General features: G+C 35.0%; 1 protein-coding gene across 9 annotated transcripts in view; it reads right to left on the bottom strand.

Annotated features, from left to right (window-relative positions):
• Nucleotides 1–24230, bottom strand: part of LOC103881450 (caspase recruitment domain-containing protein 18) — a 269585-nt gene that overhangs the window by 110651 nt on the left and 134704 nt on the right. For 5 of the 9 annotated variants that reach the window (XR_004177377.1, XR_004177384.1, XR_004177382.1 and 2 more), the window contains 3 exons: nucleotides 15120–15199; nucleotides 12586–12629; nucleotides 7313–7532 (listed from right to left, as the gene is read on the bottom strand). The gene's annotated coding sequence lies outside the window, so the exon portion shown is untranslated. Of the gene's footprint in view, nucleotides 1–7312; nucleotides 7533–8173; nucleotides 9232–12585; nucleotides 12630–15119; nucleotides 15200–19593; nucleotides 22972–24230 lie in introns of those variants that run through there. The other 4 variants (XR_642897.4, XR_004177379.1, XR_004177381.1 and 1 more) reach the window with 4 other exon arrangements.

The following is a 24230-nucleotide window of genomic DNA, read 5'->3' as shown; positions in this document are numbered from 1 at the left end:
TTTCCATGTTTCAGGGACAGTGGCTGAAATTTCTGTGATAAAAGTCTAAGTCCTTTGACCTCACAAAAATTTGCAATATAATAGAAAAGTAGACAAATAAATAGAAGTAGGAGGTTTTAAAGTAAAATGGATCCGACATGGGATTTAATTCCATGTTTAATTCCATTTCCAGAATTTCCTAGCCATGTGACTTTGCACAAGATTCTTAATTTCTCAAAGAAGGTTTCATTTGGTCTACAATGGAGATGATAAAATCTAACCCAGATATTTGTTTGTCTTAGGGATTTAATAATGTGGTAGAGTATAGTATTTTACTTAGCCCAGCACTAGAACATAATAAGACCTCAAGAATTGTTTGCCTTATTTATTATGCCATAATTCAGCATGACAAATTCATAAATAGAGTAAATACTGAGGGTGCTAAGGAAGAACATGGGTGGAACCCTTAAAACAGATGGGAATTGAGGAAGGACAGCTTCATGAAGACATGGTAGTCATGGATTCAGAGGGTCCGATTTAAAAGAATTACATGATGTATATTTAAAGCCAGCTTGCTGAAGTATGACTTTAATTATGAATACATGTATGATTTCAACTTCTCTTTATTTTCCTAGTATTGAACAGTTGTTGTCAAATCATCTATAAAACTCTTGACCCACTGTGACCTCATATCCCCCTTTATAACCACAGGGAATGAAGAAACAAATAAAATGAAAACTATTATGAAACATATATATATATATATATATGATATATATAAAACATACTTAAAGTTATTTGAGAAATTCCTTGTATGAGTTACCCTTGGAGCCATTTTGTGCATCATATTTGACTTTTCCAAAGTTAAGTTTCATATATATGAAAATTCTTCCGGTACAGACTTTCTAAATCAAAGTTATTTCACTTTACACCTAGAACTATAAACAAAATAACAGAACTTGCTTAAACTCTTTTAGGGCAGTTAAAGTGATGTACTTTAAAGAAAACCTGTCAGTAAAGTTTTACATTTCCTGCATAAAGGTCATGGCACTTTACTGTTTTACCTGTGAAGCCCATTATAATTTCATTTTTGTGCTTATTTATTTATAGCTATTTAAATTGCCAACTGTCATCCTGTAATTATCATTTCTCAAGTCATTTTTCTTGCATTCCCAGAGTTTTAGTTCTGTGAACTCTTGAAAATAATGTCTTCATACATGTATATAATGTATAATCAAATTAGTATAATTAGCATATTCATCATCACAAATATTTATTATTTCTTTGCAGTGAGAACATTCAAAATACTCTTCTAGCTATTTTGTAATATATTATATATTATTTATAACTTTGATCATTGCAATTTTTACATATGTAAAATTATTATGTGTCAATCAAAAATAAACCAAAACAACAATAAAAAAGAAAACCTCTCAATCTATAGCCCTTCCGAATTTTCACAACACACCTGTTCATCAAACTGGTTTTACAATTGAAATATTATTGTTCACATTAGCTCAATTTGAGACTTCTAGTAGTATGTAAATATAATGGTGGAGTTAAAAATGTCATTTAAAAAATTCGTTCAGTGAGAGGTGTCTATAGACAGGGCTCTAAAGTTATAAACTACCATGTCTATATTTTACAACTATTTTCTGACCTTTTTTTTTCAATTTATTTGGAAGGTAGAAAATGCTGGATTATTTAAGAAGTCTGAGTCATTCTTATTCTGCATTATATAAACATTCGTATTAAGTAACACCAAGGAATTAATGAATGCCTTCCCCTCTACAAAGAGAATGGAAGTCCACTTTGGGGGATAGCTAGCATCATAAGTAATCCCTTTTCAGATGTTAGTTCAATTGATAGCTTCATATTCTATCATTTTCTGTCGTCTCTTAGAGAGTAAGAAATTATGTTCTTATAAAATCAAAAATTGACTTCACTAGAGGAAAGTTTTTTTTTTTTTTTCCCTATAAGGGTACAGAAGCTGTTAATTTCTAGGATTAGTGAAATCCACATAAGGCTTTTGTCAGCAAAATTAGAACCAGGAACAGGACAGAGCCACAATGAGAAACCTGGAAGCTACTGCTGTCATCTTTCGGCACTCAAAACACTATAAACAAGGAAAGAGAATTAAAGGCAAGTTCCAAGAGGGCAGGCTGCTGTCTCTGTAGTTTATTATTCTAGTCCTGGAACATGAAACAGTGTCTAGTACATAGTAAGTGCACAACAAATATTTGCTAGAACAAGATAAATAATTCTACTTAATGCAAAATGATAAATATACTCTAATTTTACAAATAAAAAGTGTCAGTTGTGATTTTTGATGGAATAAACACTAAATGTATACTTAGGAGTTTGATACTGTTTTTAATGACATGTTTTGCAATGTAGTCCATGCCTACTTCTCCTAATGCATCTCCTAATGATTCTCTTCAGGCTCAACTGACTCTAGGCAAACTCATTTTCTTTCTGGTCTTGAAAAACCTAAACTCTTCCCCACCTCAAGTTCTTCACATGTAGTGTTCCCTCTACTTTGAAAGCTTTTCCCCAGCTCCTCACATGGCTGGCCCTTTCTCACCCTTTGTTCTTAACTCCAGTTTAGTTCCTCAAAAACACCTTCCCCTACTGAATATGTCAAGTGCCACCCAATGACCCCGATTTCCAATACACCTATCATATCACCTTGACTGTTTGCTTTGTAATCTTTTTCACAATCCGACATGATATTGTTAAATTTATTTATTTAATAATTTTGTTTGTCACCCTTCATTTTAGAAGTTTGCCTCTCTGACAGCAAGAAATATTTATCTTATTTATCATGGTCTCTTCAGCACCAGAAACTCTATTATGCATCTCTATTAATTTAATGTTAATACTCATACTCATACTTATCTTTAATATATACCTTTAATTTTTAAACTACATTCAAATAATTCTTTTTCACTTTTCTCTTTAAGGTTTACATGGGAAAAGCTTAACTCAGTGAATCACTAATCACCTGGTGGTAATAAACATAATGAGAGAAAAAAATGTTTGCTTTGTGTAGGTGTGATCTTGCAACTCGAAGCTTCTAAGTACCAGAGTCAGTGTTACACTGCTGTAAATGCCATCAACTGTTTGATTAGATTTCTAACTATTGAATGCAAACATAAGAATAAAAAATTTTTAAAATGTGGGGAAATAATTAAGAAGTCTTCAAACACACATATTTAGAATCCTATAGAAAAAGAAATCTCAGGTACATTTAATTATTAGGTAGCTTAGAGAAATTTCAAAGAAAAATAGTTTACAGCTTCCATTTGTTCTATTCATTAGAAGCTTAAATCAATATCTGTAGTGGCTTTTACACTGTTGAGCAGAATATCTGCTAATTCAGTATAAAATTACTAGATGAGGTAAAGTCAGCCATACTTCTTCACTATGATACAGGGATTAAGAATATTTTAGTCAGACACCAGATAATATATTGTCTCCCTTTCGATTATAAAACAAACTTTGGTTTTAAAGACACAGTTTCCTCTTTCTTTTTGGCTTAGTTCAACTATACCAGCATGTGTGGAATACACATCTATTGAGACATACACATCTATTGAAGCTTCTCGTAGCCTACATTATCAGAGGTGGTTGAGGAGTAATCAGACTGAAAACAAAAATTTCTAAAGATACTTATAGAATGTAAAAAATGGGTATAATTAATAATAAACATTTAAAAAATATATTTTTTTCTTTTTACAGAGTTATTTTATGCAAGTTATCTAAATTTATTTAAGAAAAAACAACTGTTCAGTAGAGTGGGTACTAGTACTACTTTGTAAGTACTGAATTTAGAAGTATTATTTTTGAGACTTGAGAGATCTATTAGGTAAGTCTAAGACTTCTGGTCTACCTCTCTTATTGGTACTCCTGGCCTGAGCTAGTTAACCTGTTCATAGGTAGTAGAATATGTAGTTTTTTTGTTTTGTTTTGTTTTGTTTACGAAATCTCACTCTCTGTCGCCAGATTTGAGTGTAGTGGTACGATCTCGACTCACTGCAACCTCAGCCTCCTAGGTTCAAGTGATTCTCCTGCCTCAGCCTCTTGAGTATCTGGGATTACAGGTGTCCACCACCATGCCCAGCTAATTTTTGTATTTTTAGTAGAGACAGAGTTTCACCATGTTGGCCAGGATGGTCTCAATCTCTTGACCTCGTGATCTGCCTGCTTGGCCTCCCAAAGTGATGGGATTACAGGTGTGAGACACCACGCCCTGCCGAATATTTAGCTTCTTGACACTTCATCACAAGTAAAGTAAAATAAACAATTACGTGTTGTGAAGGAATATATATGTGTGTGTTTATATACAATGTTTGCTGTATAGTTTATGTATATACACAGAGATGTATATGTAGTCTGCATCTATATCTATCATCTATTGACATATATATACACATATACATATAGTAAAACATCTATATATTTGTGAACACATTTTTTGAACCCGACTAAGACGATTTTTACTCAATAACTATCCTGGTTTATATAAATAAAAATAATAATATGCCAACAAAATGTCAAGTTATTTATCAAACATAATAAAGCAAAGAAAAATAATACAATACACCTGCTGTGTCTTTTTAAGTTTTCTTTTTCTCTTGTGAAAAGATAACTGAAGTTTCAGTGTGAATTAATGTGAAAATAATGTATTCAGGAATTGGCAGGGAGAATGTTGGCTGACCGAAGGGTACAAGTTATAAGGTCTTTCCCAATCTTTCTTTACTTATCAGAAAATGTCAGTGTTTCCCCTGTGGGAGGCCTACCAGAATACAGACACGTGTTCCCACAGAATCTTATCCCTGGGTAGCAGTAACACTTTTTCTATTAAATTTTTTTAAGCAGTACTCTAACAGCATGATTCCTTCCAAAAACAGCCTTGCGGCTGGAAAAGGTGGAGCGTTTGCAACTGTTCAATACCTCAGATTTCCTATGTAGCCTGGTCTGCAAATAAAACTGCATTTTTTTCCCTTGCTCTCAGGACCCTCAAATTTTAGCATGCACCAAAATGACCTGGGAAACATATTAAAATTAGAGATTCCTAGGTCCCATACCTGACATTTTTTTATCCTGCCAGTAACACCATGATACATAGATTATTATATCTCTTTTGATAAGAAAATTGATATTCGTAGAAATGTCCCAAAACAGTTTGTAAGCAGAAGATCCGGGGAGGAAGCAAACTGTGCTTTCAATTCACTGAATAATTGCTGTCAAAGAAAACTACAAATATAAATGAATTTTATTTAACTCCGATTTCATTTTAATCTGTTACTCTGAACCCTAACTCCTACTTCAATTTGTACGTCTCCACATCTTGTTTACTTGGCAAGTGTTACTTTTATTTTATAAATTTCATTTATTTTTACTCCACAAAAATTGTTCCACCTATTGCTTCCAGACCCATTGAAATCCCCATCCTCCTTTTATTTAAGATTTACCCATATTGAGCACACAAACTGTAATCCCATGGGAGAACATACCAAGACAGTAAACGAATTAGCTGCTGATGCTAGAAGTTCACTGGGGAAGTTGTTTCGTAGTCTGTAATTCCTTCAAAGCATTGAGTGTAATATCATATGTGTGTGAATGTGTTAGTTCCAATCTACAACCTAGGAGTGGTCAGTGCACATAATTGAGAATTCCTATTTCAGTGGTTGTTATCTGCCTCCACACTCCAGAGGCATGCCTTGGAGATGTAGCTATGTTTTTCTTAGATCAGAAATGCATGTTTATTAACTATTGCAGTTGATGTTGGAAATGTTTTTCCTTGATGAGATATTGGCATTCAAGCTATGAGGAATAGGTAAAATGAATATTGTAGAGAAAATTCAATTGTTCTTGAGTAAACAGGGCACCAGGAGACAGAAACTCCAATATCAGAGAGGCACTTGAAAGTTGATTCATAAAGAGTTCTGTGCCTGGCCACTAACCCAATTGATTCTTTTGTTCTGAAATCCTCTATATTGTTACTACAACTTATCTTTAGGACTTTGTTTATTTTCCTATGGTCAACTTTTCATAAAAGGTATTATTAAAGTGCTCAAAAAGACAAAGAGTTGAGACTTCTTTAAAATTACAAAGCAGATTACATGACTCTCTTTGTGCCTACTGAGTAACAATATTTTCTGTGTATATATCATGTTCATACATTATATGTATATAAACTTGCTTCATTGCAACCTTGAGATGAGGTGGTAGGCAGGAGATATAGAGCATTTACAGAGGTTACAGATATTTACTAAAATAAAACATAAACCCACAAAAGACTACTAATCATCATGTACAGCAAAATTTGCATGCATTACTTCATGAAATAATAGATGTGTTGATTTGAAAAAATCAATTTTTAAATGCTCTTAATAGAAGATATGACCAGATAGCAGCACACTAGACAAGAAAAGATGTAATAAGCACATTTTCTAGTTTCTGTATTTAGTGCTTTGATATCCTGGGGCCTTTCTGACCCTGAAAAGACTGCCCCTTCCAGGGTTAGCTAAGTGCTAGATATAGCAAAAGACTTGCTTACAAATGCACTTCTCATATGCAAACCAATCAATTCAGAGCCTATATCCCCAACCACTTTCTTTATCAGACTCATAGTATGCTTACACTATGGCCCACTCTCCACCTGCCTTAATCACCCCCAGGCCAGAAATCAGACCACTAGGAACAGTTCCTATGTCCCAGTGCCCACGGAAATTATTCTAACTAACCAATCCTAAACCTGCTTACCCTACCTTGCCCCTTCCTTCCCATAGAAAACACAATAAATGCTCTAGCCCACTTTCCCCTCACTTGCTTCGCCTCTTGACCAACTCTGGTACTTCTCCATGTGACCCTGCATGATGTGCTGTGCCTGTTTCTAGGAATCTATGAGTATGAAAACTTCTTCCTTCATGAGAGTCGCTTCTGTGTCTATGTGTCTTATCATATGTGACTAAGACAAATCTCAGGCACCCTTACCACAAAAGAAGTCAGAATATTGCTGTTTCAAATAGCAAGGAGAAAACAAAGCGAACTAGAAAGAAAAGGGAATCTCAGTACCATGGGAAAGAATAGGCCCTATGTTGTGACAGTGTTGAAGGGGTTTTGACTCCAACGGAGTCATCTGATGAGAAGGGGAGGCTGGTAGAATTGACTTGAAGATGAGTTTTCAAAGTTGAGACCACACAGTTTTAACTTAGATTTTTAATTGCAGTTGTCTTAATGGTAGTTGGCAGGGGGCCAGGGTGGAGGTATAATTTTAAGATCTAATTTATGGAATGTGCCTTTTTTCAAGCAACCCTCAACTTACTATTATTTTCTCATAGTCCTTTAATTCTTCAGTAAAGTTCCATTAGTAGTAACTATTGAGATTTTCCATGATCCATAAAACTGAAGATTCAAGTCAAGTTTATCAAAATCTCTGCCCTCAGGGAATCATCATGATGCCTAGTTTAGAGGAGTAATGTCAATCATGTTTTTCCTCCTTTGTTTCCTTTAGGAATGCACCTAGTATATAAAACAATGCCAACCTGTAAATTAACATAAGCAAAGCATGTAGAATACACAAGGTTAGAAAAATCTTAGTCATTTCCAATTAACTGAAAAAAATCATTCTTTTTAACTTTGTGTTAAAATACATTTTGAATCCCATTAATACACACTATAGAGTATTATGTACTAGATATAATTTAACATATATTAGAAAACTCTATAATTTTTATTGGAAACTGATCATAAAAATATCCAAAATTCATCAACTAAATATCAATACAATAGCTATAGATTTAAATGTTATAAATCTATACTGTAAAGGAGATTAGTCTAATATTTTAATAAAAACAGAATGTACAAGAATTTTTTTAAATATGCTGAAAAGGCCAGGCCTTATCAAGTTCTTGGGCGGTGGCTCATGCCTGTAACCACAGCACTTTAGGAGGCTGAGGTGGGTGGATCACGAGGTCAACAAATCGAGGCCATCCTGCCCAACATGGTGAAACCCCGTCTCTACTAAAAACACAGAAAAATTAGCTGGGCGTGGTGGCACGCACCTGTAGTCTCAGCTACTCAGGAGGCTGAGGCAGGAGAATCACTTGAACCTGGGAGGTGGAGGTTGCAGTGAGCTGAGATCACACCCCTACTCCAGCCTGGTGACAGAACCAGACTCCACCAAAACAAAACAAACAAACAAAAAGGCTCATTCCCTTGACATTTGTTCTTATAAAAGAAATAACTGTTTCCTAAGAGCTTCTGTAGTCAAAATAATAACAGTAATTGACTATGCATTACTTGGTCTTTTATGAACAATATTAACTGCCCTGAAACTACGTAAAGAAGAGAAGGTAACTGGGCATTTTCAAGTAAAGTGTTAACCAAATAGTACAAATTTGGAGAAGGGCCATTTCAATGTAAATTGCTTATAAAAAGTTTATATATTCAAATTAAGGCTTTTATTGATGTCCCCTAACAAGCTGTTAATTCACTCATTGGCAAACATTTACTGAGTGCCTACTTTATGCTAAACATTAAGGAATAAAAACAAATATGACAAGATTTCTGCCCTCCATATGTTCATAGCCTAGAGCAATGATAGACATGTAAATAAAAAGAGGTACACTGTTACATGACAAGTGTGATTATAGAGTTATAGCTGGAATACAGGGCAAGGTGAAATAAAGAAGTACCAACAATTATCTAGGGGAAATGGAGAAGTTATGTGAGCACCAAGTAGAAAAGAATTTGGCAAGTGCAAAGGAAAGAGGATCAGATAGAGAAAAGGGAATGGGATGGTGAAGATACAGAGTGTAAAGCACAGTGTCTTGTGAGCACCGCCATTCATCCCATGGGCAGAAACACAAACATGACATTTTGCCTGTGTGATTGCTATGCCCATGAAATTCACATGCTATGCAAACAACATAATGAATTCAGGCAAACACCCCCTCGAGTTTGACTAATATCATTTTAAAAAAAAACAATCATTGGATCATGAAGAGAAAATCCTATTACATACATATGACAATTTGGTTAATGAATTTTAAAATTATGTATTAATATATTTATATCCACTCAAAGGATGACAGCTTCTTAAATTTAGATATAAGCTTGTAAATAAGCCACGATATAATTAAAGGATCAAAAATGAAAGATAAAGGAAAATGACAACTTACTCTGTATTGTCTCTAAACAACTGATGCATGGTGCAATCCATCCAGCATCTTCATTAGTGAGCTAAAAGAGGGTGTAAGTAAAACCACACTAATGATATTCACAGATGATAACAGATTGGAAACTCTCTTTCTGACACCACTGTTGACTGTGAAGTCACAACAGGGAGACAAAATAGCTCAGAAATACTGGTAGACAATTAAAGTGGGAGCAAACATTGAGATTCAGGCAAGAAAAAGAGCAACCGAACAATCTGGAGAGGAAGAATATGATACATAGAAAATAGCAATGCCAAGTTTTAGTAATACACAAAACAGGAAACCATTACAAAGTACTTAGAATTCTTTGCAATACATACAAACACTCATCAATATATGTGTGTGTGTATATATATATGTGTGTGTGTGTGTGTAAGTGTGTGTGTATGCACCTCAGTCTGGAAAAGTACATCAAAGAAGTTATGGCATTGTGGACACAAACAAATGGAAGGTGATCAAAGGAGGTAGCTGCCTATGACATGAAGGATAAGAAATACAACATCTAATTCCCTGAAGAATGTGGAGACTTGGGAAATAAAGAACTCATTTAACTGCTCTAAAATCAATATAACAAAATGAGAGATGAGCAGACACTTTTGGAGAAAGGTCTCAACAGAAGCATATTTTAAAGGAAAAGATGGTAAATATCTGTTTACACATTTCACCTGTACCTAGAAGATCTTCAGAGTACACAATGTTGAACAAAATGTTGGTTTGGTACTATCTTCAAATAACATAAAAGCTAATTTGATGGATGATATTGTAGAAATATTAAATGTAAAGGAAAATGAGATAGCAGAAGTGCAGACCAAAGGAGCAAAAGGTGGCATATGGGTGGGGACTAAGGAAACCCTACATGTCAAACGTGTTGACATGAGCACAAGGGTGTTGGAAGGATTTTACAGGCCGATTTGGAAACATGGAGGCCATTGCTACTGTTAGAAGCGCTTGATTTTTAGTATTTGTTTTGTGCTCCCAGGGTAACCTAAAGGAAGGCAAAGAAAGTCTGAATAAAATCAATATATTTCAGTCCTTGGGAACTCCAATCACCATATAAGAAACATACATTACAAAGCCTTAAGTTTCACATTTAACCAAATGTATACATCCACAGGAAATACTTTTCTTCAGTTAACAATTCATTATCTTTTCCCAGTTGTAATCTCTTTGCAAAACAGAATAATAATCCATATAGTTAAATCAGATAAACATCTTTTGCACTCAAACTTGAATTCTTGAGTAAAAAAAATCTGTGTCAATCTCTTGAAATTATTTGAATTTTATGATCCTCTGTTTAATAACATGAATGCAGCCTGTATTAGAGACCCGATGCTTAACTTCTTGTCCCATAACCAGAATCAAAAAATCTGAGATAAGCATGCCAACCAAGAGAAAAATGAAGCCATCATAGGCAAATGTGGTGCCTGCTGCCACAGAGTTACTTTGAAGCAGGCTAACAGTGCTGAATCGTGGGTCAGCGGGAACTCCACGTGCTTTTATCAGCCCCTGTCCCTGTTGGGCAGCCCAGAATATGCCTTCAGGTCTATCTAGAGCCATCCTAGAAAGTATTTCAAGAAAACAAAACAAAACAAAACAAAACAAAACAAATTCATCGATGTAAGTACCACACTGGGGAGAAAGAGTAACTCAGTTAATAGGTGTGATGGTTAAGTGTCAACTTGATGGGATAGAAGGATGCAAAGTGCTGTTCCTGCGTGCATCTGTGAGGATGCTGCCAAAGGAGATTAACATCTGAGTCAGTGAACTGAGAGGGGCAGACTCTTACCCTCAATCTGGGTGGACTCCATCTAATCAGCTGCCAGGGTGGCTAGAATAAAACAGGCCGAAGAACGTGGAAGGATTTGACTTGCTGAGTCTTTGGGTCTTCACCTTTTCCCCGTGTCAGATGCTTCCTGCCCTTGAACATGAGACTCCAAGTTCTTCAGCTTTTGGACTCTTAGACTTAAAATGGTGGTTTGCCAGGGGCTCTTGAGCCTTCAGCCCCAGACTGAAGGTTGCACTGTGGGTTCCCTACTTTTGAGATTCTGAAACTCAGACTGGCTTCCCTTCTCCTCAGGTTGCAGACGAACTATTGTGGTACTTCACCTTGTGATCGTGTGAGTTAATACACCGTAATAAATTTCCCTTCATATATACATCTATTCTATTAGTTGTGTCCCTGTAGAGGACCCTGATTAATACAGTAGGCTATATAAAGTGGATTAGCAGGAAGATAAACGAAGGGAGATTGCAGCCATTTGGTAGGTGGCATTGAAAGTCAGAGTAAGAACAACTTTTTTTTTTTTTTTTTTTTTTTTTGAGAGGGAGTATCGCTCTGTTGCCCTGGCTGGAGTGCAGTGGTGCGATCTCGGCTCACGGTAAGCTCCGCCTCCCGGGTTCACGTCCTTTTCCTGCCTCGGCCTCCCGGGTAGCTGGGACTACAGGCGCCCACCACCACGCCCAGCTAATTTTTTTGTATTTTTAGTACAGACAGTGTTTCACCGTGTTAGCCAGGATGGTCTCCATCTCCTGACCTCGTGATCCGCCCGCCTTGGCCTCCCAAAGTGCTGGGATTACAGGCATGAGCCACCCCGCAAGAACTTAATTTTATGGGCCAGTGAAAGAATTAAACATGTCTGAGAAAAAAAGTTGTAGAAGCAGAAAAAGCCATTAGGAAGTTTTATCTGGCAGGAGTGTGTGGGATGGATTTTTGAGAGAAAGGCAAGAGAAAAGATCCATTTGGCAATTGTGTCAAGTAGGCTGAAATTTCCCCAAGACTTGAGCCATGAAACACTAGTGAGGTGAGAGTTGGTCACTACTGCCATCTGGGTGGAACTAACCCAGGTTTTCCAGGGAAATGAATTATATGCAAATTAGGGGATCTTCTTCAATAAATAGAACACAAAACCCTGAATGAAAAATTATGCAAGTAAAGGGGCACCGAAATTAAGCTTCTGCCTCGGGTGGCAATATTGTATAATCAGAACCTTTGTAAGCTATATTTTTTAATAAACAGAAGGTTTTTTTAATGCTTGAGATTTGCTGCCCCAAATTCTCATCTTTTAGTCTCCCAGATACAGTCAGTTAAATAAACAGAGGGTAATGACTTTAAGTCACTGTTGTTCTTCCTTATCCAAGGAAAATATTTTCTGAGACTCCCAGTGGATGCCTGAAACTGAAGATAGTACAAATCTCTACATAAACTATGCTTTTTTATATACATATGTATAAATGACAAAGTTTAATTTATAAATTAGGCACAGTAGGAGACTAACAACAATAACCTAAAATAAAACAGTGACAGCAATATACTGTAATAGAAGTTTCATAAATAAGATATTGCTCTTTCTCTCTACATATCTTACTGTACTGTACTCACTGTTCTTCTTGTGATGAAGACAGGATGAAGTGGAATGGTGCATCCTGTTTAGAACAAACACAATTTAAAATGTATTAATTATTTCTTTATGGAATTTTCTATTTAATATTTTTGGAACACAATTGACTACAAGTAACTGAAACTTCAGAAAGTGAAACCATGAATAAGGGGAAAGACAATAATTTGATAAAAGCATTCACAGTTTACTCTCTTAAGAAATTTTGATTGGAAATAAAGAACATCTGAATTCATTCGCCACCTGTATTAAGGTCTTATAATTTTTACAGACATTCTATTAAGTCCTTGTAATATTACTTTGAAAAAGAAATACAGAGAGAGTGTCCAGGATCCACTTAGCTCAACTTGGACACATTAAGTAAAGGGAGATTGATAATTTTTGAGGTAATTCTTAATTTATTGACTGTGTTCAATATGTAAAGAATATTTTGTATATTAATATCATCAATCTTTTCTATTGTGGAGCACCTTTTATTTTATAGGTTATAATCATTATTAATAAGGATTCTAAAAGATCAGGTGCAAGTTGACAACGTGAGAATAGAAAAGCATATTGAGAATAAAGACAGACATTCAAGCTGGCAAATCTGATGGGGAGAATAACTCCTTTAAGGTCAAAGGTTATACAGTGTATGTGCTGAGTGCACGGAACCCAAAAAATGGGAAAGAAATGTTTCATAGCTATAACACTCGCTGATTTTTGTACACAGAACAAAATAAAATCATTACCAGATCTGAAAAATAAATGTTACAAAAGTCCCTCCTCCTGAAAAAAATACTTGGGATAATTTAGATGATCTATTTTTTATGATATTAAAGTGCATTTCTTTCTAATCAGAGGAATCATAAATATACTCCATGCTACTTGCAATAATTTTGTTTAGTTCCAATAATCCAATAAAGATACTGGTAATAGATCCAACATCAAAAGAGGTTAACGAGTGTTTCTCAACATTTGTTCGTATTTCCCTCCTAAAGAGATTTAAAAACATATTTTTCTTAATCATCCCCACTTCCAAATGAAATTTTAATTCCAAAGACATAGTTAATATCTTTTTAGGTACTGTTGCTCTTTGTGGAGACACAAATTATTGTAATGCCTGGGAATTGTTTTCCTCCCTCATGACCAATTTTCTCCCTTTGAGAGCAAAATTTAATTTTTAAATTAAAAAATTTAAAATTTTTAAAAAATTTTTATTTGTTAATTAAAAATAATACATATATTTTTAATTATTCATGCCCCTGTCATGGGGGGGTACCACGATGACTACATGATTAACACCATATCATTCTTTTTAAGTCATTTATAGACTTATTGAAAAGAAATAATCTGTCCTTTTATATATAAATCACTGCCATCACATATATTGCCTCAAGAATGGATTCAGAAATATTTTTTCTTTTTTTACTTTTACCCTGTGATAGTCTATAAAGTCATTTAAATCATGGATGCTGACATGCTCACGTTGTATCTCTAGCACTTGTCTCAGGGTCTGTCACAGATGGTGCCTACAAAAGGCTTGATGAATGCATGATTTACAGTGGACAAGTGAAAGCCCCTCTATGTTTCTCACATACCATTTCTAGAAAGGGTTTTATCACATCTGTAATGTGCTTACCACATCTGGATCTAGCTCCGTGAATAAATTTCTACTTAAAGTGAAATAAACATTTCTTACTTTACTTTTAAATCTAATCACTGTAGAAGTAAAATCTATTTTCTGAATCTCTATTCCTGGAGAAGTTGCAACTAAATATGGAATAGTGATGTTAATCAGAAAGAACTAAGGCTTAAAGCTCTCTGTTTCTAGTATGTTATTCGGCCTCCAGGAAATTGTATAATTTTTTTCTGCCTCAATTTTCTCACTTCTAAAATGCATTTAGTAAAATACACGACCCATTGTTTGAATTTCCTCTAGAGAAACTGCAGAATTGATGGGAAATTGCTCCAATGTGTGAATGCAAGAAGAAGTCACCTGGGGTTATCTACAGTGGTTATCTGGAAAAGGAAGTGCCGTTGCAAAAGTTGTAAGTCAAACCTAAGACAGTATTAAAGATTAAAAACCAAAGAAGTAATTTTTTTCCCAGTAACCTTTCCAGATGCTTTTTTTTTTTTAACCAGAAAGAAGTATCTGAGAAAGAGAGAGAGAGAGGAGACAGAGAGAAAGAGAGAGAGAGAGTGATCCAACATGTCAGAAACCAGGTAAAGTCCAGAAACAGAATGAAACAGAACAGGGAGTAAATGAACAGAGTCAGAACAAAGCAACAGCTGGAAGAATAGAAGGAAAGAAAACAAAAAAGGAAGGAATGAAGAAGGGAAGAAGGAAAGGAGGAAGGGAGGGAAGAAGAGAGGGGGAGGGAGGAAGGGAGGGTAGAGAGAAGAAAAGAAGGAAGGAAAGGAGGGAGGGAGGGAGGGAGAAAGAGAAGAAGGGAGGGAGAAAGAGAGAGAGTGAAAAAGGGAGGGAGGAAGGGAAGGAAATTATTTCTATGAATAAAACGACATGCTCAAAACTCACTTTTACAGGCTGCCTGTCTTGTCACTTCCAGTGGACTTGCCTTGTTGCGGCACAAAATAGGCAGATACTTCACCTAACAGCTAAAGACAAATGTAAATGTTCCTTAAAATGTTAATCTTATATGAAGAACATATTAATGAAATCATACATATTCTATGGTTTTCTTGTAATCCTTAAGTCTTTGTGAGGTGGAAGTAATCAGCTGCTCTACTCAGATATCCTAGAAGTAATTTCTTGTTAGCTAGAGAGAGTCAGAAAGATAGAAAAATGATGAATTAATGAATACAATTTCTAGTAAAACCAGGCTTTTAGGAAGACTATGGTTAAAAATATTGACTGGGAAACATTAATCAGAAAACAAACTATTATATTATAGACAAAGAATAAAAAGCATCAAAGTTATCTAGTAGTAATATAAGATGTTAAGCTACTTGTCAGTAGCTGAATGGTTCAGTCAAGGCAGAGGTAAAGAGAAGGAAAACAAGTAAAGAATATGGGCAGATTTATTTTAAAAAAAAAAGTCTTAATTATTTAAACCACAAAAATATGAGCAGCCAAGAATATTGTAGGAAATTAACCAGAGTCAAATATTCATTACACCTTCATGCTCTGATATGGAAGCCTGGCCTTACAGGTAATGGGAGAATGAGCAATGGCACTATAATAAGGGCAGAGTCAAGAAAGAAAAAAAAAAAAGTTAATTAGGGAAACTTTAACCATATTTAAATGAACTAAATTTCAGTAAGAGGTATAGCTACATGTGTGGTCCAGCTGGGTTGACCTTAGAGGGTGGTCCAGAGAAGTGTTTGTTGGAAATTGTGTTTCAGAAAATGATGTTATAATGAGGATGAGTGCCATTTCAGTATGAAATAGCTTCTAGTTTCTATTGACCTTTTGTGTTTTTTTCCCCTCCCTATTGTAGTCAAGTTAATGCAGACATTAAATCATGTATTCACATATCCACATTATCTCTTCCACTCTTCTCATTTGGCAGGGATCTGGAAGGGAAATGTAGAAGCTCGCTCACTAGATATGAGCCTGGTCCTGAGGAATCTAGGAAGCAAATTTATTGCTTAGAGACGTTCCCAGCCCTTAACATTACCCTAGTTGAGCTCATTCAGAAATGGACTAGATCAAGGAATCAGAGAAGAGACAAAAACATGTCTAAGATATTCATTTAAGGTTATTCAGAGAAACAAGACTGCATTAGTTTGCTCCCATGCTGCCAGTAAAGACATACTCGAGACTGGGTAATTTACAAAGGAAAGAGGTTTAATGGCCTCATGGTTCCACATGGCTGGGGAAGCCTCACAATCATAGTGGAAGAGCAAGGGACGTCTTTCATGGTAGCAGGCAAGAGAGAGCTTGTACAGGGGAACTCCTCTTTATAAAACCATCAGATCTCATGACACTTATTCACGATCAGAACAGCACAGGAAATACCTTCCCCCACAACCCAGTTACCTCCCACCAGACTCCTGTTATGACACGTGGGAACTGTGGGAGCTACATTCAAGATGAGATTTGAGTGGACACAGCCAAACCATATCAAAAACCAATAGATGGTGTGTGTGTGTGTGTGTGTGTGTGTGTATGTGTGTCCAAAATTTCATAGGAAAGTGGAAAAACAGGAGACTCAGGGAAGAGCTGCAACTCAAGTCTGAAAGCAGTGTGCTGACAGAATTCCCTCTTGCTCACGGGAGGTCAGTATTTGTTCTACTTGGGCTTTCAACTGATTGGATGAAGCCTACCCACATTAGTGAGGGCAATTGTCTCTAATCATGTTCATCAATTTAAATGTTAATCTCATCCATAAGTAGACCTTCACAGACACATCCAAAATAATAGTGGACCAAATATCTGGGCACCATAACCCAGCCAAGTTGACACAAAATTAATCATTACACTGCCTATAGGAACTAAGGATGTTTTCAGTAGAACTAGATAGTAAGGGTAAAAATACAACTTCCTCGAGGACTATCAAGTGGAAAAAGTAGTTTATTTAAGGAGAAATACGACCGAGTCTCAAACTTTGTTAGATTCCAGAATTGCAATATGTATGTGTTGTAGAGTCACAGTTTGTTTTTATAAGCATATGTGGAGACATATATTGCTTATTTACCAATGGACTAATTGGGGTCTATTCAAAATTTTTGAAGTATTTTTCCAAGCAGTGTTTTTCAGAATAGTAACATCATTTCTTAAATTCTATAATCATGACAATTCAAATAAAATTTTAGCTACTATAAAATATGACAAGTAAATTAAGTTCTATCCTTGTTAACCCTTTCCCAAGTAATTTCAGGGAAAATTATATTTTGTTTATCAGTAAACTACTTCTCAATTATTCTGATATTCTGATATTCAATTTACTAGTTTGAATTTTTTAATATCTAACCATTGCATTTCTCTACAAAAAAATTCTGAGATACCACTAGCTGAAAGCTCTGTTTCTCTTTTTAGATTTCTCTAGGCATTTAGAAATATTTAGTGAATATTTATTTATTGAACACATCCTCTCTACAGTCACTTACATGATCAGGAGCCAATGAGTGAAGACTCTAACCCAGGTTTTCTGACTTTCAGTCTAGTATTCTTTTTACAAAGGATTATAGAATTATTTGATCCAACAGACATTATTGGACACCTAATATATTCCAGAATACCTGGAGTGGTTAATGAAGCTGCTGTGGCCCTTACCCAAAAGGATATTTCATTCCAGCCTCTCATAAGTAATTTTCAGACCACTGTCAATGTTAATGAATATATATTATTTATGTTAAATATTTTAGCCATGGTCTGTAGAACTCAAGATTTATTTCTAGATTTGGTCTTTTTTTACTTATATTCTCCAATTGCCTTATTTGTAATGTGGATGAAATTTCTTACATTTCTTAATAATATCTTAGAACATTCCAAGTGCACAGTACTATGTAATTATTCTAACTGAGATGTGTAACTGTTTCTCTTGTAGAATCTATCTCTCTTGATGATGGTCGAATGTTTCAAACCTCGTTATTATTTAGGATCTGGTCAAAATTACAAAAAAATTATTTATTTATTTCTGCTTAATTTGTTCCTTTTTTGTTTTATTGGTTTTCTTTTTTTGAGATGAGTCTCGCTCTGTTGCCCAGGTTGGAGTGCAATGGCATGGTCTCGGCTCACTGCAACCTCCACCTCCTGGGTTCAAGCGATTCTCCTCCCTCCGCCTCCCGAATAGCTGGGATTACAGGCATGCACCACCACGCTCAGCTAATTTTTTTTTTTTTTTTTTTTTTGTGTTTTTAGTAGAGACGGGGTTTTGCCTTGTTGGACAGGCTGGTCTTGAACTCCTGACCTCAGGTAATCTGCCTGCCTTGGCCTCCTAAAGTGCTGGTATTACAAGTAATTTGTTTCATATATTGGTTCTTTGCTTTACCAATTTTGCATGTGTACTTTTTTTAAAATACTACTATGTCTTTGATCCTGGAAGATAAGACCTCCTTTTCCTGTGGCACCTGATGTTTGTGTCAACCTGGGCCACTCATGCAGTTCTTCCCTTCTGTGCTGCAGGAGAAGCTTTTCACTGGTCTTTCCTTCCTCACTTTCAGCCATTGGTACCCCACCTCTCAAAATATTGTAGAATTTGTGCAGTAACTATAAGTCATAGCACACAATAACTACTCTTTAAACATCATGTTAATCTCCTTTTTCCATTCTAACTAATTCTAAGGAGTTCTGCTTTACAGGCTTCAGTAATAACCGGCATCATCTGATTTTTATGTCCCAATTATCCTTCTCATTTCTGATCTGCATGGTGGTCAGAGCCATGTAATCTGCCTCTGTGATTTAGGATAGAATGAGCTTTATGTGAAATCTAGCCAGGAATTATTTTCCTGCTAGACAACAAAAATATTTTTTGTTGTTGGTGGTGGTGTTTTTGGTTTACAAAAGGATCATCTTTCTATGCACTTGTGGATAAAGGGAGGATATAATTACACAGTGGGCAAAACCAAAAACATATATTTAAATCTGTTACCAAAGGAGAGAAATTCTCTTTAAAACATTTTAAAACTTGACCTTTTCCTAGCCTGTGCTTATATAACTCCAATAATAAATAGTGGAGGTGGAACTGCATCATAGAAATAGTGAAATCATGCTTATTTTCAAGGAATATAACAGACTTCAGTTTTTCTGATGTATAGAGCTACAGTAAGATATAATTATATAAACGTGCCTTTGCTTACTATTCACTAGATTAATATAGTCTGTGATGTGTCTAACAATTTGTCTATTCCAATAATTTAGTAGCAGCATTAAATATTTGTCATATCCAAATGAAAAATAAACATGAGAATCATCTGTCTCAATAACTAGAATAATACCAAGTGGTTTCTTCAGTGTACCCCTACACACCAGGTAACAAATATATACTTTTGAGGGACTAGTCAGAAAGACATTAAACAGAAAAAGAAGATGAAGGTAAACTCCTTACCGCCAAGGCTTCAGATAATTGTAACCAGAGACTAATGTCATAATGGAATCTAGAAAAGGGAGACGAAACATGTCGTGAACAGTTCCTGTTTTCATAACATCTGAAGGAGACCAACATTTACTTTTCTTTCCTAAGAATGAGCTTACTAGAATTACTTGAGTAGTTTTATTTATTTATTTATTGCATTATCAAAATACAACTTTCCCTCCCCATCCTGGAAATTCTGATCCATAAATTCAAGTGTGAATAGAACATGTGTATGTTAATAATGCTGCTGCACAGGTGTTTCTGATAACCTTCCCTCACACTCCTCTCTCCCAGGCCTGGCTTTCAAATCACTGTCGTGGAATAACATCAAAGCTTCCTTTCTACTCTAATATAGAGTAAATAGCTCTCTGTAGTGACATTTTATTACAGTATATTCTAGTTATTTATTTATTTATTTATTTTTAGATTTTAACAGCAAGTATTTATTGGCCTGTTATGTACCAAGGTCTAGGTTTAGGCACATTTTCAGAGGGGAACAAATTCTCCATAGAGTTTTCCTCTGCAGAGTTTCCAATCTAATGGGCTCTTAACAAGCAATGTCTCTATATTTGTAATGAACTCTTCTGGAGGAGATAAGAAGTACTTTTTTTTTTTCCGCAAAATTGACAATAAAAGTGGAAAGTGTTAGTAGTTTTCCTGAGTATCTTAGCATATATTTAACCAAGCCAGCTATACAGAAATAAAAAGTATAAAGTATAAGAAATACTTTACAGTCAACCCCTTTTTTTGTTTGTTTTGTTCGAGTCTCTGATTCTTTTTTTCTGGAATTCATGAAGAAATTGGAATTTGAGATGAAAGAAGAATAATAAGAAGAAAATAATTTGGATTCACAGACAGCAGTAGTAAGGATAATTTTAACCAGTGAAAATGGAGGAGAAGAAATAAGGAATAAAAATGCACATGGTGTTTTAAAGGGAATAGTAAATAAATCACCCTCTTCGAAACAGTGGTGTCTTGCTGGTTCTAACAGCAAAACATAAACATTTGCTACTATTTCCCTAGAGTTTTAACATTTGCAGAAGAATTTTACACATATTATTTTGTTTCAGGTTTATGACAACCCTGTGAGTTAAGTAGAAAAGATATTTTTATTAATATTCTCCCTATCATAAGTGAAAAACTTGAGGCAGAAATTCGACCATGGGACCAAGATCTTAAAATTAATAATGAACCAGGACAAATGTTGAATATGGCTCTATAGTATACACATTTTCCAAATTACTTTTGAAATATCCTTGTATCATGGGGTCTAAACATAAATTCAAACTTCAGTCAAAGAAATCACAAAGGTAAAGTTATCACAGAGTAAGTGGCAAGTAACATGATCTTGGAGACCCCCTCCCCCCATTAAGATGTAATGATTCTGCTACTGTCAATTACAGTTGACCCTTCACCAGTGCGGGGTAAGGGTCATTGATGCCCCCAACATAGTCAAAATCCATGTATAATTTTTGATTCCCCCAAAACTTAACTAATAGCTTACTGATGACTAGAAGTCTTGCTGATAACATTGATCCACTCCTAAAAGCAATCCCATTGTTTGCTATGAAATTTGTACCTTCAAATCTAAGAGAATATTATCTGAAATATAACCAAAAATTTCCACAGGAAGATCCCTATTATTAAATAGATACTCAAATTCAAGAATATCCAAAATATGCAAGTTACAGACAACCTTAAATTGTAAAATAACTTAGACTCATTTGCAATTCAACAATAATTAAGTTAATGAGACTTTTGTATTATGAATATTGTTAACTTCAAATAACTATATATAGGCACAAATAAGCAGATTATTTACAGGACTTCAGTTCATTTGTGATGTATAGACTTTTGAAGCAATACTACTATTTTAGAGAATGCTATTCTGTGTAAAGTAATATTTAAAATACCATCTAGGTTCCACATATTACAATACGTTTTGATGGCTCAAGTAGTGCATGGTGACCTTCAGAAGATAAACTCTCTGTGTCTCAGATTTGTGTACTAATAAATAAAGATCAAGTAGCAACCTTAGGGTATTTCTACGAAGTATATCATATTACATACAGGCTTAGGTCCATGACTGATATATAGTAAACTTGCAATAAGTTAACATTTGTCGTCATTGTTTTTATAAAGTATTCTGCTTTTATATTCAGAATTTCAAAATTTCAATTATTACTAAACACCTGGAAATCCATGTTGGTTTATTTTATTAGTAAATTTCCTGTTTTCCTCTTCCTCTACCTCTCCAGTATTCAAGAAGGATTTCATTAACCATTAGTCAAGGTTATTATGTTTTTCCAGGAAGCATATGGCAATGATTTTACCTCCAGAGGAAAGGTAAATAAATTAAAGATGATAAGAGGAGTCACCTGCTGCTACTTGAAAAAATGTTAAGAATTAATACAACTTTGCAGGCTGATAGAAGTCTTTAGACCCACTAGGTTTGACGATTACTAGCAAAACTCTTTTAAAAATTGTAAGTCCTTCTCTGCCTTCATTATCACGATGTTGCCCTCAAAGAGTCATCCTGTAGTACTTAATATAGAGAACAACACATTGTGGAAATAATTCATGAGGAGACTGAGATTTTTGGCAACTATTTCTTCCCTTGACCTTGAAAAAATTATTTCCCCAAGTAAAAACCTAAAGATAACTATAACGGCCAGCCAGCTTTTGGGATGTTCTAAGGTTTAGAGGGTCTTACAAATTCCTTGAATAACTGTAGGAGCAATGATACACACAAAGTTAAGTTATTATTGAATGTTCTGTATCATTGAAACTTTCGACTCCCCCTCTCCTAACCTGAATATATGCAGTAGAATTGAAAAAGATATTTGTGGGGTGGGGGAGAGAAGGTGGAACGGTAGCAAAGAGCACAGTGTTTTCATATTTAGCATGCACAACTGGTTTGTGTAGTAAGGAAAGAAATCATGAGTAGATATAAGTCATCCCACAAAGTATACAATAATAGCAAACACGAACATGAATTCAGTATGTTGGCTATTAAAATTAGTTCATATAAATCATGCATTTCCAAATAATTGCCTTCAAATTGCTTGTTTTAACTCACAATAATTATACTCTATGCTCACTTTTTTCTACTTTACTTAAAACAAATGAGCCATTTCAAGCCTCAGTGGTTTCCTTTTGAACCACAGTAAATATTGTAGTGCATGAATTACTATTTTTGTGATAAATACGTGTTGTCTTTGTATTACGTTCTAACTACACAATTTAGCAATTCTTTAGTTTTTTGCTTCTTTAATCTCACTGTATATATATAATTATATATATGCATTAGATGGAAATGTACTGATACAGATTTATGTATAAATAAATGGATATTAATTTTTAATTTACTGACAACTTTTTCTCACATAAAACACTATATTAACATATTTTTAGGATTTTTTGTTGTTTTGTTTCTTTTTTTTAAATTTTGGTAAATTCCTCATGTTTCTAACTTTCTAGTCTTTTTGGCAAATATTTATAATACATATGGGTGTGTGTATGTGTGTGTATCGTTCATATATATGTATAGATATATCATATGGACATTATACATACACACTAATGGAATAAATATGAATTTAATTTTACATGAGAATTTTTAAATACCTCTTAAAATAACACCACAAGGCATTCAAAAAATAGCATTAGGGCCAGGCGCGGTGACCCACGCCTGTAATCCCAGCACTTTGAGAGGCCGAGGTGGGCAGATCACCTGAGGATGGGAGTTCAAGACCAGCCTGACCAACATGAAGAAACCCCATGTCTACTAAAAATACAAAATTATCTGGGCATGGTGCCATATGCCTGTAATCCCAGTTACTTGGGAGGCTGAGGCAGGCGAATCGCTTGAACCTGGGAAGTGGAAGTTGCAGCGAGCTGTGATCATGCCACTGCACTCCAGCCTGGGCAAGAAGAGGGAAACTCTGTCTCAAAATAAATAAACAAATAAATAAATAAACAGTGTCAGAATTACCTTTATAAAAATGAAAATGTAAAGCAAATTGTCTTAGTCCATTTTCATGCTGCTGATAAAGATATACCCGAGACTGGGGAAAAAGAGGTTTAATTTGATTTACAGTTCCACATGACTGGGGAGGCCTCAGAATCATGGTAGGAGGTGAAAGACACTTCTTCATACATGGTGGTGGCAACAGAAAATGAGGAAGAAGCAAAAGAGGAGATCCCTGATAAACCCATCAGCTCTCGTGAGGCTTATTCACTATCACTAGAATAGCACCAGAAAGAACAGCCCCCATGATTCCATTACCTCCCACTGGGTCCCTCCTACAACACGTGGGAATTCTGAGAGATACAATTCAGGTTGAGATTTGGGTGGGGACACAGTCAAACCATATCACAAATATACCAATAAATGTTTGCACGCTTAATATCCAGCATATGCATTTATTATGTCAACAGTTTTAATCACTACTGACTACATTTCAAAGTTTCTATTTTATGTTATTTAAAATGTATTATTATTAACCCTTTAAGATATACATTATCTAATATATATCATTTGCCTTTGGTGCATCAATTCTTCATATGATTGGAGAAAAGAAAGCCAAGCAATAGTCTCTCAATTTGAT

The sequence above is a fragment of the Papio anubis genome, chromosome 12 (genome assembly GCF_008728515.1).
Source record: "Papio anubis isolate 15944 chromosome 12, Panubis1.0, whole genome shotgun sequence".
NCBI lineage: Eukaryota > Metazoa > Chordata > Mammalia > Primates > Cercopithecidae > Papio > Papio anubis.
This window is presented reverse-complemented; position numbering and strand designations above follow the sequence as displayed.